Source organism: Gossypium hirsutum, chromosome A11, assembly GCF_007990345.1.
Source record: "Gossypium hirsutum isolate 1008001.06 chromosome A11, Gossypium_hirsutum_v2.1, whole genome shotgun sequence".
Taxonomy (NCBI): Eukaryota; Viridiplantae; Streptophyta; class Magnoliopsida; order Malvales; family Malvaceae; genus Gossypium; species Gossypium hirsutum.
This window is the reverse complement of record NC_053434.1, coordinates 108355069-108369118: the sequence shown is the minus strand read 5'-3', so window position 1 is coordinate 108369118 and position 14050 is coordinate 108355069. Positions and strand designations below refer to the sequence as shown.

Below are 14050 nucleotides of genomic sequence, written 5' to 3'. Positions count from 1 at the left end.
CTTATTTAAAAGATAGGTTTAGCCATCTCGGATTTGAAAATGAGATCACGACCAGTAAGTTAGGACGCGATTTTTTTTTATCCCGAGATCATTTAAAATTTGAGTTTAAAAAGATTCGTGTCTTTAGATTTATTGTGAAAGTCGAAACCCAGTAAGTTAGGGTACTACTTTCTCAAATCTAAACACGAAATTTTGTTTACTCAAAAAGTTATAATTCGTACCTTGAATGAAATATTTTTCACGAAACAGTAAAAATAAGATAAGATGTTAATATGCGTAACTAAATAAATATGAATACGATGATGTAAAAACAATGCAAGTAATAGCAACGAAAATAAGAAAAATAAAAGGTACAGACCGATAACATACGAAATAGCAATGTATACAAGCAAATAAAATTAAAGCATTCGTTCAAAATAATAATGAAAATGTAAATAAATAAATGAATAAAATTATAAAATGTAAAGATATATATATGTAAGTATACATCAAAATTTGAAAATAATAATAACGAATAAAAATAAAATAAAAAATAGTGATATTTATGTATATGTTTAAAATATATTAAAATATAGATGTAAATAGGTATGTACGAATTAGAAAGTATATAAAAATATAAGTATGTACATATAAATATATTTATAAAAATTAGAAAATATAGATATAAGTGTATGTATATACAAATTATAAAATATACGAAAATATGATTTTGTATGTATATATTAAATAAGTTAAAAGAATACATATACATATACGTATATACGCAATTTTATTAATAATATAATATATCACCTATTATCTAAGATTTTATGTAAGTAAATATAGGTATAAATATAATGATAGTAATAATAATAGTAGTAATAATACTAACAATAATAGTAAAGATAATAATAGTAAATAATAATAATAATAATAATAAAATAAACAAAATAATAAAGTGGCTAAAAAAAAAGGCTAAATCGAAATAAAAAAAGAAAATACTGGGCGAATTTGGAATAAAAAGGACGAAAAGGACCAAAATGTGACTCGCGCGAAAGGACGGAGGGTCAAAACGGAAAATATTCCCACGTGGACCAAACGACGTCGTTCTAACAAAGCCTGAGCAGACGGTCGATGGACCAAATCGCAAGAAAGATGGAAATTTAGGGCAAAATTAAAACAAGTAATAAGAGGGAATAGGACCCAATTGTAAACGGCCTCAAAAGCGGAAGGACTGAGGGCGCAAATAACCCCTCTGGTCCAAAAACACGCGGATCCCAGGCGGTACGGGTCGGGTCTCGGGTCAGGAGCCCAAAACGACGTCGTTTTGGGGCTGTCCTGACCCTATCAAAACGGTGCCGTTTTAAATTTAATATAAATACAAAAAAATATTAAAAAAACAGTTTCCTCTTCATTTTCAACAAAAACAGAGAGCTCTCTCTCTCAACACCCTCTCCCCAGGACCCGACCAAAGGCTCCGGCGCACCTCCGCCGTAGCTCCGCCACGGACGGCGGCCGGAGGTGCAAAACAAAACCTTTCTTAGCCCCGCTTGAAGCCCACTCCCTTTAGAACTTGGATTCAAAGTCGAATCCTTAAAAAACGAGTCAAAACCGAAAAGAAGGGAAGGAATCCGTTCGCCTTCCCTCCTCTCCGGCGCGGCGCAGGTAAGGCTTCCTCTCGTCCCTTTTTTTTGTTTTCTATTTGATATACAAAATAAAGAAAATAATAAAAAAATGCGAATCTGATGGAAAAATCAACCTGGAATCGGTTTGTTTACTTTTATTTCTTTCTGCTAATGTGTTGTCTCCCTTTTTTTTTTACAAACCAAAATCCCCCCTCTTTTTTGCTTGTTTCGGCTTTTATAGCCTTATTTTTGCTCTCTGTTCTTTGTTGTTTTGCAGGTTTTGCAGAGCAAGTGGGCATGGGCGGTGGTGGCAGGTGCTTGGGCAGTGGCAGCAGAAGACATGACAGGGGCGGTGGCTGCGGCGCAAGTGGGGCACTAGGGTTTCAGCGACTGAAACCCTAGTCTGACTCCTTGTTGGGTCTGGGGGTCTTTGGGCTTCAATTGGGCCCCGGGTAAATGGGTTTATTTTGGGTAGGTTAGGTTTGGGCTTCGGGTTGAAATGGGCCTGTAACAATATTGGTACAATATGCAACAGTTATAACAAACACCTCCTTGCTCTCAAGATTTAGCTGATTCTATTCCCATGCTAGTATCCTCTTCACAAGGTTTTCATTAATGAAGCACATAGCCTCCCTTTTTCGTTTTGCCCCAGAAAGAAGGAACCCCTTGTCTCCTTAATCTGCATTACATCCATTATCCTTTTCCCCACTTCTTCAGAAAATTTTTGGCCATTACAAATAAAAATATTAATTCCCGCTCTTTACTCACCATGTTTTTCTTTTGGAGCTTTACCCTTTTTCCTTTCTTTTTTAACTTTCTTCTACCCCCTTCCCTCACTAGTTATTTATTATCAAATTTCAAACAAAACATAAAAACAAAAACCTAACTTAGAAACTACAAAACCCAATCCCCATCTAACCCTAATCAATGCAATTATTACACACGTTTTACAAGACACAAGTACCGTGCACTCTTTATCTTAGAAAAGGCTACTTTATAACATTCCTTTCGATTAGGGGAGGATTTTGTTATACATTTCAAAAAGCGTATCTCGTGGTAAGTGCACCTCTCCCATTATAATACATCTGTTCTAGCCATACCTCGCTAAGTAGTTATGCCTTATACTGCATATTCCACATGCCTAACTAACCTTACAACACTTGGGCTTTGTAAGTATATACAAAAGTATTAATAGAAACAAATGAATGAACACATTGAGAAATGAATTATTATTGATTCCTTAAATTGATCTAGTACATCAAGTGTGATTATATATAATGTGCACAGAAATAACTGTTGCTAACAACTTATGAACAACTCACTAACTGCATAACAACTTAACAGTTTTTTCACTATACTCTAACATTTACCCATCTTCCCAATAGGTAAGATTTGAAGAAGACTACGAAACCGAGCAAAGGTCGATGCGGACGGAGGCTTTGTGAGGACGTCGTAACTTGCTCACAGGCCGACACCTCGCCGACAATGAGAGAACCATTAGCTCACTACAGCAAAATAGGTTTTTAGCGGCGTTTTTAGTGGCATTTTTCAGATCGATCTTTAGCGGCGTTTTTAATAAAAGCGCCGCTATAGGTTCACATTTAGTGGCGCTTCAAGAAAAAACGCCGCTATAGATTAGTATCAGTGGCGTTTTAAAAGAAGCGCCGCTAAAGGTGTGCATAAACGCCGCAAATTTTTTTTTGCAAAACACCATCGTGTTATATTGACCTTTTTAGTGGCGCTTTTATAGAAAACGCCGCAAATTCTGATCTATAGTGGCGTTTTCTCTAAAAACGCCACAAAAAATCTTTTCATCTTTTTTTTGTACTTTAAGTGGTTTATTTATATTAAAATATAATTTATTTTTAATTGAATATTTATATTCTTCAGAAAAAAATAATGACACGTAGGAAAAATTTGAAAGTAAAAACATAGAAAAATATTTGTTAAAAAATGATAAAATACTATTATTTAAAATAATTTTAAAGATTTTTGGTATATGACTGATTGTTTTTTAATTTATATGTTAAATATTTTCTTATATAATTGTAAAAGAGATTGTATTAATTTCAAATTATTGAATTAATTATCATTATATTTTAGGGTACTTTACAGTTTAGGGTATATAGTTAAGGGTTTACGGTTTATAAGTTATTATTTTAAGGTTTAGGGATTATGGGGTTTAAGGGTTATGGTTTAAGTGTCAGGGGTTAGGGGTTTAGAGTTTATGTTTTATGATTCAGTGTTTATGGATTATGGATTAGGGATTATGGGTTTAGGGTTTTGATTAATTAGTATTTTTTAATTTATATATTAAATAATTTCTTATATAATTGTGAAAGAGATGGTGCTAATTTTAAAATATTGAATTAATTATCTTTATAGTTTAGGGTTTACGGTTTACAAATCAGGGTATATGGTTTAGGGTTTTAGGGCTTATGAGTTACAACTTTAAGGGTTTGTGAATTATGGCTTAAGGGCTGGTGTATATGGTTTAGGGGTTAAGGGTTACGAGTTAGGGGTTTAGGGTTTAGAGTTTATGTGTAAGGTTTATGGTTTTAGGGTTTAAGGTTTAGGATTAATAAATTATGGTTTAGGGTTTAGTGTTTATGTGGTTAATGGTTACATGTTACGAGTCTAGGGTTTAGGGTTTATGTGAAGGGTTTAGCATTTTAGGATTTAGGAATTAGAGGATTAGGGTTTAGATAAATTAGTATTTTTTAATTTATATATTAAACAATTTTTTATTTAATTATAAAATATATAATTTTAATTTTAATATCTTAAAATATTAGAGTGGTGATGTTTTTGAAAAAAATGAAATAATTTAGATTAAATTTTTAGATTAAATTATTTAAGTGATAATAGATAAACTTGATATATTTAAATATTATATTTTAAAAAAATTGATAACAAATAAAAATTAAATAAAAAAAATGAATATAAAATGGAGGTTAGTGGCATTTTTGTAAAAAATGCCACAAAAAGCATTTACCTTTAACTAAAACGCTGTCGTTTTAATTGGAGCTAGAAGGGGATTAGTGGCGCTACCTTACAAACGCCACAATATATGGGATTTAGCGGCACTTTTCCAAAGCGCCACAAACGTTTAAATTTTTGATGAAACGACGTCGTTTTCTTTTCTAACATTTCATCCTCCTCATACCCGACCCTTAGCCATTTCCAGCATTAATTTCCACCCTTTAACAGATTTCCCCCAATTCCCCTAATCCCTAAATTTTCCCCCAAATCCCTAAACATTCGAAACTCCTGAGGCTACCCAACCACCTACTCGTCGCCGTCCGCCGTCCTCACTGCTACTGAGATTTCCCCTAAGTGCCTTTAGAATTTAGCAACCGAATTTTTTGGCACCAACTTTGTGCTCAACTACGCAACAAGTGTGTGCTTGTTTGTAAGTGTGTGCTTGTTTGTTTTCGGTTAATTTCTGTAAATCACCTACTTGTTTGTTTGTTTTCGATTGTTCAAATGTGTTGTTTTTGATTGTCTGGGTCAGATGTAAACTTAGCTTAAGAGTATTCTATTTCATTCTATAGGCTGGGAAGGTGGATCATTGAAGAATTTGATGTAGGATATCTTCTAATTTTGTAATCTTGTTTTTAGGATTTTTATTATTAATATATGATCTTATATTACAAAAACAAAACCTATCTAACTGCTTAGCCAAATGAGTTGCATTAACTGCTTGACTCTTGGGATTGGTTTTGGCTGTAGTATTTCATATCGTCTTTGGGGCTTATCTTGATAGGTGGAAATTCAATCTCAAATCATTCCGTTTTGGTTAGGCTTTTCCTTTAGAGTTTCTTGTAGTTCTTGGTCCCAACTTGTATAGCTGTAATGGCATATAATTACTTTGATCTTATGCTTAACATTAGAAACTGGATTGATTTACATTAAGAATTAGTAGGCTTAACATTAGGAATTGGATTAATTTACGTGCCTTTGTTAAGCAATATAAATAGTCTAGTTCTATGTGTCAGTATTTACAACTTTCTATTCATCTCTTCTATCGACAATACTGAGAAATCTGCAGTTCTTAATCCCTAAGCTTCCATCATGTTTTAAATTTTTATTTATTTTGTTTTTCATTTTTCATAAACAGATTATCGATGGACCTGTAATATTTCATAAATATATTGGAGAATCTGAGCTTGCGATTCGAGATATATTTAAAGAGGTATGAGTGACTTTGAGATTCATGGAATAAAATCTACATTCATATTAAATTAAATTATTTATGGTTCATGGAACTTAAAGGTTGACTTGGAGCAGCTTATACACTAGTGATAGCTTGCTGGTGAGTCTCTGAAGGTTCAGATCTTGAGCTTGTAATCTGAAGGTTCAGAGCTTGTACACTAATTACAGTCTTTGGAATAGGAGATATAGGAATCCAATGTTTCTTTGCTTCATCATACTTTTTTTCCATGGAATTTATATATATATTTTTTGTGTACATGGATGAGTATTATATTCTACCAAGTCATCCTCAAAACTTCGATTTCGAAAACCTCTGCTAGCATTCTGTCTGCAAAACTCAGTGATCAAATTGACATAGATCATCCTAGTTTTCTTACCTTTCTTCCATTTTTTCAAACATTTATTTAGTGATATTAAAAGTATGTTTCATCATCATGTGCTGTGGAATCCATATATCACATTTCATTACAGAACCTAAAGGTTGTTCTCTGCAATATATAGTCCTAGCTATGAACTTAGACTTTACTCAAAACTGAGTAGAAGCTGGCTTGTCGGTCCATAGTCAACTTGTGTATGTACTGCCTTTTATTACTTTTAATTCTTAAATATTGATTTAGCCTAAATAAATAAAGGTAAACAGCATTCAAAGTCACAAAATTATTAGTAAATTTTTGTTTTGGTCATTGAACTATTCAAAATTGCCATCGGTTTGTTCAATTTTGCGTTTCTATTGGTTTTCATTTGCAGATGGCAAAGCTGTACTTGGCAGGTTCTCTCTCACACGCATACATATGCACAGAGTGTCATCTCATATGAACTCCTGCTTGCACATACATGCTCGAACTGATTTCATCTTTTGTTTTAACGGTTTTTAGGTTCGGTGACATATCATCAGTTAAACTAAAAACGCCGAATATCCCTTTCTTACCTGTTAATATATCAAGCAAGGATCACGGCAGCATTGTAAATGTATGACTCTTTGCCAGATAATAGGTATTAGAATGCAAGTAAACTGATCATCCTAAAGGGCTGTGAAAGAATGAGTGTGGGGTGTTTGTTAGAACTCAGATAGAATACAAGGAATTGACAATGAAAAATAACGCAGTGGATTGAAGAGATCTCCAGAAATGATATTTGGCAATCTAAGTTGATAAAGAAGTTTTCGAGTTAAGTTGGATAGAAAGTTCAAATGGAGTCTCAAGTTCATAGCCCTGTTTAATCACCTAACCTACTTCTGTAGTGCACTTCCTGCTTTTACATTTTCCATTTTTCTTTTAATTTTGGACGTTATATTTTGTTGAAGTTCATTAATTTCTACCTGAAAATGCAATTGCTTCTAATAGTTGGAATCCTCTTATTTAGAGGTAATGGAAAAGTAGGAGGTACATAAATCATTTTATTTTTGTGGGTTTCAACTTATCAATTTTGTGGATTTTCTACAAATACCACGTATGGTAGACAAGTATGTTTTCTTATTTTCATTCTTTATGATGTTTCTCTTCATAGAATGTAATCTTCTTTGTTTTTTCTCTTTCGGATTGAACCTGTTTCCTTGGTGTTGTAGGTGATTCATGGGCAGGCATAGAAAACCCATTGGAGTGACTCTTTTCTAGCAGTTTGGCATCAAATTATCAAGACCTTCATTTGCTGCTCTTTTCATACACTAAAGCAATATACATAAAGCCTAGATAGCCAAAAGGTTAGTTATGATATTGAACTTATTTTTTATTATTTAAAAAATTAATAACACAATTAACTGATTTAGTATAGATTGTCTTTGTCTTAGGTTAAATTATGATTATAGTCTTTTTACTATATTTAGGTTTAAGATTCGGTTTGTATGTTTCAATTTGATATAATCTAATTTGTTTACTTTTAAAATAATTTTTTGGTTAGAAATTTTATTTTAAGAAGACTCATATTAGTAATTTAATTAGAAAAAGTATTAATGTTAAATTAAAATATAAAAATTATAATCAGGGAAAATAAATGGACACGTCTCATCTATTGACTTTATCAAGATTTGATTTGGTAAGAAGAAAATTCAAATTGGATTAGATGATTGTTGAGTTACGTGTGTGGTCAATCCATGTCTTTGAGGAAAGATTTAACTTTATCTCTTGAATTGAGTTTTTTTTAATTATTATTAAAAAGATTTAATGTTTGATGTAGTTAAAAAAATCGACCATGTAGTTATTACCATGTAGTTAAAAAAAAATCAACCATTAAAAAAGTCATAAGTTGTAATGCTACGTTTTTCCTCATTCTTTTAACATATAATCTATGTTCTTTTTGTGGTTGATATTAATAAAATAGTTAAAGTTCTATCGAGCTCATTTACTATTGAATATTTATTACCACGTAGCTTGTTTGTCCATTAAAATTACAATAATAGCTGACCTTTTCTCCAACCTTTTTTTAAATATTTTAAAGATTCAAAGTATATAGGCTGGAAACCTGACGGGTTGCCTTATATCGAGCTGTAAGATATAATGGATCCTCCCTAGGTGTAACAACGCCGCGTAAGATGAATCTTAAAAAATTCAAAAAGACTTGAAAAAAGTTCTATCGAGCTCATTTACTATTGAATATTTATTACCACGTAGCTTGCTTGTCCATTAAAATTACAACAATAGCTGACCTTCTCTCCAACCTTTTTTTAAATATTTTAAAGATTCAAAGTATATAGGCTGGAAACCTGACGGGTTGCCTTATATCGAGCTGTAAGATATAATGGATCCTCCCTAGGTGTAACAATGCCACGTATGATAAATCTTAAAAAATTCAAAAAGACTTGAAAAAAGTTCTATCGAGCTCATTTACTATTGAATATTTATTACCACGTAGCTTGCTTGTCCATTAAAATTACAACAATAGCTGACCTTCTCTCCAACCTTTTTTTAAATATTTTAAAGATTCAAAGTATATAGGCTGGAAACCTGACGGGTTGCCTTATATCGAGCTGTAAGATATAATGGATCCTCCCTAGGTGTAACAACGCCATGTATGATGAATCTTAAAAAATTCAAAAAGACTTGAAAAAAGTTCTATCGAGCTCATTTACTATTGAATATTTATTACCACGTAGCTTGCTTGTCCATTAAAATTACAACAATAGCTGACCTTCTCTCCAACCTTTTTTTAAATATTTTAAAGATTCAAAGTATATAGGCTAGAAACCTGATGGGCACTTATATCGAGCTGTAAGATATAATGGATCCTCCCTAGGTGTAACAACGCCACGTATGATGAATCTTAAAAAATTACTATATTCAAATTACTATTTTTTTATATTAATAATGTTTGATTTTAATATTTAATAATTTTAAATGTCTTTAAAAGTTATAACTAATTTTTATCAAAATAGTATTAATATTGATCATTACTTAAATAAATTACATAACTTACATAACTCATATAACTTACATAATTTACATAACAACTTACATAACTCACATAACTTACATAATTTACATAACTCACATAACGTACATAACAACTTACATAACTTAACTAATACATGTAGTGTAATCTAACAATTTCCTTAAAAGCATATAGTTTAAAGTTCAAATTTCATAACTGACATAATCTACATAACTTACATAAAACATAAAAATATATCATATCAAGACTTACATAATAAACAACTTACCTGTGTAATTTATTGTCAACTTTAGATTTCAAGAACTACGAAATGGATAGGAGTTGGATGAAATTGTCAAGGGTAAGCAACGCCTATCGAAATGGAGTACAAACTTTTCTGAATTTTGCATTTCAAAATGCAAGCCAAGAGAATATGATTCTTTGCCCGTGTAAGAAGTGTGGCAACATCAATTGGCATACTCGTGAAGTTGTCTACGAACATCTAATTGTTGATGGCTTTATTCGGGGGTAAAAAAAATGGATTTTCCATGGAGAATGTACATCTAGTGGAACTTCTTCAACGATTAATCCGACTTATCCTGATACTGATTACCATCAGTATGTTAGACAAGATGACATGGAAGGTATGTTACGGGATGCATTTAATATGCACAGTCATGGTGAGCAATCGTTTCCACCTGACTTTATTGCATCCGAAGATTGTAATATTGGTGGAAATGTTTTTGGCGAAACGGGAACAAGTGCACCTCATGAGGAGCCAAATGAAGAAGCGGCGAAGTTCTACAATTTACTTAATGAAATGAACGAAGAACTATACGAGGGATCAAATATTCGAAATTGTCCTTCTGCATTCGTTTATTTCACTTAAAATGTTTGGGAGGGTGGACTGGAAATTCTTTTACAATGCTGCTAGAGTTTCTGAAAGATGTTTCCTTTTGCAAAAATCCCCCAATCTTGTCAAGATATGAAGAGACTAATAAAAGATTTGGGCCTTGGTACGATAAAATTCATAGTTGCCTAAATGACTGCATGTTGTACTAGGGAGATCAGAAGAACCAATAGTGTTGTAATGTTTGTGGCAAGTCCCGTTGGATGAATGGGAATACAGAAGATGTGAATGCGGATGAAGGTGGGGCACAGTTAAGAAAGAAGCCAGTCAAGGTTTTGCGATACTTTCCCCTAATACCAAGACTTCAAAGGCTTTTCATGTCATCAAAGACGGCCGAATCTATGAGGTGGCATAATGATCAACGGACCGATGATGGATTATTAAGGCATCCTGTGGATTCTTTAGCTTGGAAATCATTTGACATGAAATTTTCAAGCTTTGCAAGCGATCCTCGAAATGTGAGGCTTGGGCTAGCAGCTGACGGTTTTAATATTTAAAATCATGAGTACTTCGTACAGTACTTGGCCTGTGGTGCTTGTTCCTTACAATTTGCCTCCATCGATTTGCATGAAGCAATCTTCGTTTATTTTATCAATGATTATTCCTGGAGAGAAAGGTCCCGGAAATGATATTGACATCTATTTACAGCCACTTATTAAAGAATTATGGTCGGGTGTTGAGACATATGATGTATTAAGAAAAGAGAACTTTTATTTACGTGCAGCTTTATTGTGGACAATTAATGATTTCCCGGCTTATGCTAATTTATCGGGTTGGAGTACTAAAGGACGTTATGCTTGTCCTTGTTGTGCTGCGCAAACTTGTTCGAAGTGGTTGTATAATGGGAAGAAGTTCTCTTACATGTGCCATCGTCGGTGGTTAAATGGAAATCATAAATTTAGATTTCAGAGGACTCTATTTGACGGTATTGAAGAGTATAGAGGAGCTCCTCAGCAGACCATTGGATTTGAAATCTTGTTTATGTTAAAAGATATCAACTTCAGTTATGGGAAGATGAATCAACCACCTAACAAGCAATCAAAGAGAAGATCGAGGGATGAATCCGATAATGAATCTGACAAAGAGGATGATCCTAATGAGGCAGACTTGTGGAAAAAAAGAAGTATTTTTTTGAGTTGCCTTATTGGGAGCAGAATATTTTACGCCACAATCTTGATGTCATGCATATTGAGAAGAATGTCTGCGAGAACATAATTGGGACAATTTTGAATGTCGATGGAAAATCAAAAGACAATCTTCAGAGTCGACTTGATTTAGTTGACATGAGAATTCAGTGTGATCTTCATCCTCAAGTACTTCCGAATGGGAAATATCGGTTGTCGCCTTCTATTTTTTCAATGTCAAAGGAAGAGAAAGAGGTGTTTTGTATGGTGTTGAAGGATATAAAGGTCCCAAATGCATATGCGTCAAATATATCTCGATGTGTGAGTCTTAAAGATCGAAGATTATATTCATTAAAATCACATGATTACCACATCTTGATGCAAGATTTACTCCCAGTTGCTTTACGGTGCTACATGTAAAAAAATGTGACGTCCTATATAATTGAACTATCCAATATAATGAAAGCTATTTGTGGCAAAGTTTTGGATGTTGAAGAACTTAAGAAAGTACATGATCGAGCTGCTTTGACTTTATGCAATTTGGAGAAGATCTTTCCACCTTCCTTCTTCACTATTATGGTGCACTTGGTAATCCATCTCCCTCACGAAGCAATACTTGGTAGACCGGTTTTTTATCGATGGATGTATCCAATAGAAAGGTGCTAATTTATTTGTCAAGTATTTATTTATTCGCGTCTATACATTTAGTTACAACTTTTGATAGATATTGTATATCGTGTTTAGGTTCCTAAGCAAATTGAAATCTTATTGTCGCAATAAGCGTTATCCAGAAGGATCAATTGCTGAAGGCTACTTGGTAGAGGAATGCATGACATTCTGTTCTAGATATTTAGAAGATGTTGAAACACGATTGAATAGACCAAATAGAAATGCTGGGCTCAATGGTCATAACTTGGCCAAAACTTATTTATTCCAAAGTTATGGAAAACCAATCGGCAAAGTTGAAATTACAGAATTAGATGATATATCGTGGATACAAGCACATAGATATGTACTTTTTCACCACGATTTAGTTGAACCGTTACGCAAGTAAGTTCTAAAATTTCCTCACATATTCGTCGTTTTGATTTGTTTATCTTCTAACCAATTACACTTGTTTTTAACATAGTGAGTACAAACAAATTTTGAGATCTCGTGCACGCTCTCGAAGATTGCAACATCGAGAGATTAATAAGTTATTCACAGAATCTTTTCATGAATGGTTAAGTCAAACGGTATGTAACTAAAGTTAATAAGTTACATATAATCCCGAAATTTAGTTAATTATTCAATTTACTTTCGATTCAATAGGTTTGGAGTGGAAAGGATGTCAATGATGAAGTGAAATGGCTTTCCCAAGGTCCGAATAGAATAATAAAAAGATATAGTGCCTTCCTCATCAATGGATACAGATTTCATACAAAGTATCGTGAGAGAATGAGGAGAACTCAAAATTGTGGAGTTGTTAATTCTTCAATTATAAGTTATGCTAGTGCTAGGGACAGTAATTCGGTTGAGGGTAATGTGGAGTATTACGGACTTCTTATCAACATTATTGAGTTGGATTACTACGGTAGATGGAAAGTTGTCTTATTTCGGTGTGATTGGGCTGATGTTAATACTGCTCAAGGAATTAAAGAAGATCAATTTGGTTTTACAATGTTGAATTTCTCTCGCTTGATTCACACTGGACAACAATTGATGGACGAGCTATATGTATTTTCCTCTCAAGTGAAACAAGTTTTTTATTCGAAAGATCCAACTGATGAGGGTTGGTATGTTGTACTCCGGAACACCCCTAGAGACTTGTTTGAAATGGGTAATGAAAGTAGAGATGACATCGTCGAAAGATCAAAAACATTACCTTTTCCAGAACAAAACTTAGATGAAAATATCCCTAATACTAATACACAACATCAATGGGTTCGACATGATGTGGATGAAGATATTTATGAATAATGATGTAGTAAGATTTTATAATTTTTTAATTATACGTAATATTATAATTTTAATCTTTGTCATGTTATATAAGTTAACTATTTTATATGTACTACTATTGTTGTAATTTGTTACTAAAACTTTAACTATTTTATATGTATTGCAGGAAAAATGAGTAGAAGAAGATTACGAGATTTAAGTATTGTCCAAAATACTCCAAATTCAGAAGAAGGAAATAGTGAACAGCAGACAGTTGTTGGATCTTCGAATGTGCCAGAGACACTTGATGAGCCTGAATAATTTCAAAGTAATGTTATGTTCATTTTACATGTGTTGACTTTTATTATTGAATTATTTGTCAATTTTAATATAATAATAGTATATCATTTTTCAGCTAAAAGTGGTGGGACGCACAGAGTTTGAGGACATACGCTGCTTAGAGATTTATACGACTTAGATCCTGTCGAGTGTGTTAAAGTAAGTAGAAATACTCATGGTCAGCCTGTTGGATCTGAAGCTCAACTTTTAACAGGCTATTTGGGCATTTTAGCACGAAATGCAAATATGTTGCCCATCAACTACGAATCATGGCATCACATGCCTGATAGCAACAAAAATCAGGCTCTCGCTAATATTAAGGTAACAAAATGTGAATGCAATTTATAATACTTTGGTTTAAGTTTCATTTATATTTACATTCTAAACTTATGTTTTTTAGGAGAGATTTGCTTTAGAAGTCTCCGATGATTATATCAAGAAGGCATTAGGTAAAAGATGGAGAGACAATAAAAGCACTTTAAAGAAACAATATTTTAAGAAAGACATAAGCCTCGAGGAAAAACTGAGAAATGTTCCGCCGAGAATGCTAAGGTATCAATGGGAAGATGCGGTTAGAT

At 32.9% G+C, this 14050-nt stretch overlaps 1 long non-coding RNA gene across 1 annotated transcript; it reads left to right on the top strand.

Moving 5' to 3' along the window:
- Positions 1–4776: 4776 nt before the first annotated feature.
- LOC121209863 (uncharacterized) lies at positions 4777–13360 on the top strand. The gene is made up of 4 exons (XR_005905008.1): positions 4777–5002; positions 5725–5799; positions 7384–7518; positions 13321–13360. It is a non-coding gene; the product is annotated as an uncharacterized lncRNA (long non-coding RNA).
- Positions 13361–14050: the final 690 nt, after the last annotated feature.